This window comes from Pundamilia nyererei, unplaced genomic scaffold, assembly GCF_000239375.1.
Source record: "Pundamilia nyererei isolate P.nyererei 1_Seehausen unplaced genomic scaffold, PunNye1.0 scaffold00250, whole genome shotgun sequence".
In the NCBI taxonomy this organism is placed as follows: domain Eukaryota; kingdom Metazoa; phylum Chordata; class Actinopteri; order Cichliformes; family Cichlidae; genus Pundamilia; species Pundamilia nyererei.
Genome location: NW_005187651.1, coordinates 156,123 through 159,011, shown reverse-complemented (window position 1 = coordinate 159,011; position 2,889 = coordinate 156,123). Strand labels below are relative to the sequence as shown.

The following is a 2,889-nucleotide window of genomic DNA, read 5'->3' as shown; positions in this document are numbered from 1 at the left end:
GCATATATCTCCAGATGTTTTTGTGAACGCGGTGCATTTATTATTCCAAATTCAAAAGTATAGTTCTTTATCGTGCAGCTACAGTGTGTAAATCCGTGTGAAAGTAGCCATTTTTATCACAGAAGACCGTTAAAAGCCGTCATATTTTTTTCTATATGTGCTTTAAATATTTTGTCAGTTAATTATCGGTCGTAAAACTTTACGTAAATGCTTATGTATTTGTCCAAAGGCACAAAGCTGCGAGACGGGCTTTACCTTAACGCGTGTCCTCGGATGTCCCCTCCGAGTTAATGCTCCTCCGGACCGGGGTAAAATGTCGGCCTCGGCCTCTCCAGATGATATTACTCCGCACCATTCACGGAGGGGGGAGAAGAGGCTCACGCATGGACAGCAGCAGTGACCGCTCAGCCCAGAAATCCCGTTCAAGCTACAGCCACATGCAGGAAGTTAGTTCACGGCAGTATCGAGCTGGCCTATATGGCGGATAAACGGGACAGAAGATGGTTGTAGGACTGTTAAACACCCCCTTCTCCACCACCACCACCCCGTCCTCCTCCTCCTCCTGTCTCTCCCTCCCCTTCATTGGTGCAGAAACCTAACGTTTTGGAGATGAGAGGGTGGGAAAACAGAAGCACTCATCTCTCCTCTGAAGCTAATTCCGTCGTTAATAAACTTTTACGAGCTCGTACAGCAGACCCCCCTCTGTGTTTGACTTGGTGCCGTCCGCGGGACTCACAAAATAACACTGGGGGACACTTTTGGAGCCGGCTCCGCGGGTTAGAACCACTTTTACGGGCTCAGAATGAAATATAAACACAAGCAGAGAGATAGAGGGCGTGGATCCGCGCGTGCAGTGTGCGTCCTGTTTGCTGTCACTGAGTAACAGCGCTGTTGTTGCTGTTGGCTACGCTGTGGTTAGCTACTAGGTTCAGGGTTCAGCGAGCCATACAAGTAGTGAAAAAGAGACTGACCTGATCGAAATGGGAAGTGTGTCAGCTGTAAAAAACAAAAAACAAAAAAAAAAACAGTTGCAGTTCTCATCGGCGGGTTGGGGGGTACTTGAGTTTACGAATAATCCCGAAGAGCGAGTGTCAGAGCTAAAAGATTGGGCTGCACTTCTGGGATTGCCTTTCAAAATAAAAGTCGCGCTGAAGCATAAGATATGAAACGTACGTTATTAATTTAGGGTTATATTAAAGACATACTTTTTATAATGCAACATTTTAAATAATACCTATTTGTATTAAATCAATTAAAAACGGGGTACATACACGTTTATAACTATTTTTCCCCTTAATATCCCTTCATATCTGTTGTGTTCAAGGATTGTATTTGTTAGGTCTATAGCTTATCTATAGCTAGGTCTATAGCTGTTATCCTCTCCCATTACATACCTCGGAATAACACAAAGTGAAGTTCTTTCACACATAAAATACAATTTTTAAAGCATGCATTCTACCGTGATTCCCCTGGGGACATGTTCACTGTAACAAAATGTAAGATATGAAAAGAAATGTACAATTCTTTTTTAAAGAATATCCATACAAACCGTAAGGCCAAAAACATGATTCCTGATTTGGATAGAAAATAGAATTATTATAAGTTATATATGTTAAGTTGTTTTCTCATGACAAACAAGCCAGATACCAGGTAAAAGCTAAAATAGTTCATTCTAACCTCAAGACATTTCATCACGAGTTTGAAAATGTATCATATGATAGCAGTGATTTTGTGTCCAGGGTCCCGTGAGATCAGACTTTTATTATGAAAGACAGACCAGCCGGTTTTGCGCTCGTTCACTTTTTATAACTTGACCCATGAGTGAAAACGGATACAGTTTGATCTACGACACGGTGTCGTCATAGGGGTGTGGTCATACGACCCGTCTTTAAGGACACCGGGAGGATTCACGCTACGAACCCACTGACCTCAGCGGGGCTCTGGGGCGACTTCAGTGCAGAACCCCGCTGGGACCACTTCACCTACATACCCCCATGTCAAACAGAGGAGCAGACGTCTTTACTGTTACTGAACAGCCATGATGCAAGTCTTTTTCTAACCCATGTAAAGCAATAAAAGTACCATATAATTCCAGTTCTTTATATTCGCATTAACAACCAGTTAAATAGAGACAGGCCAGTTTGTGAATATAGATACAACTGAGGTAGAATAATCGAACTTGACAGAACGTGTTCAGTAAACATAAGACGATAAGCTGTAACATTAATATTCATCATGGTCAATAACAACATTCATTTATTTTGTAATCAGATCAAACATTTTGCACAATAATAAAGAACGATTTCTTAACATGTAAGAAACGTATGCAGTAGATTTCTATCAAAAATATTTTCTTTGAACTACAAACAGAGGCAACAGATATTTTTAACTCTGTAAATATGTGCAAGATAGAAACTGTGTTCCTGTGCTAATTTGATACACTTAGCAAACATTTAGTCAATTCAGCAGAAGAAGAGCATTAATAAATTTTGAAATGTTTGAAAACTAAAAGATTGTTTGATTACTGTGGATATACAACCACCACTTTCCAAAAACAAAAACAATGGTTTGTAACATGCAGATTCATGGAGCAATGGTTTGCAGGTTGTTTAAAATAATAGCTCCAAGCAGCACATGTGGTATGAAGAACTTGAATGCGTGTGACTATTAATGCTTCATGATAGGCATGTATGATGCATCTATACATGCATATACATGAACAAAATATGCTGCTGTTGAGATAACATCTTTCAACTCATCTGCAGGTCGTTGCAGTCTGCGTTTGTTTATTTTACACACGGTATTCCAGCCTCCTAGGAAACTGGGGTGTATAGAGCAGCTATTGATAAGCCAGGTTTACCGTAGAAATTCTTACTTTTGTAGTCTGCA

At 40.5% G+C, this 2,889-nt stretch overlaps 1 protein-coding gene across 2 annotated transcripts in view; it reads right to left on the bottom strand.

Annotated features, from left to right (window-relative positions):
* LOC102201385 (CREB3 regulatory factor-like) overlaps window positions 1-1,124 on the bottom strand; it is a 30,274-nt gene extending 29,150 nt beyond the window's left edge. Inside the window, exons 1-2 of one of the 2 annotated variants that reach the window (XM_005749579.1) lie at window positions 972-1,124; window positions 256-473 (exon numbers count right to left, since the gene is read on the bottom strand). The gene's annotated coding sequence lies outside the window, so the exon portion shown is untranslated. The remainder of the gene's footprint in view (window positions 1-255; window positions 474-971) is intronic. The other variant, XM_005749581.1, reaches the window with a different exon arrangement.
* Window positions 1,125-2,889: the final 1,765 nt, after the last annotated feature.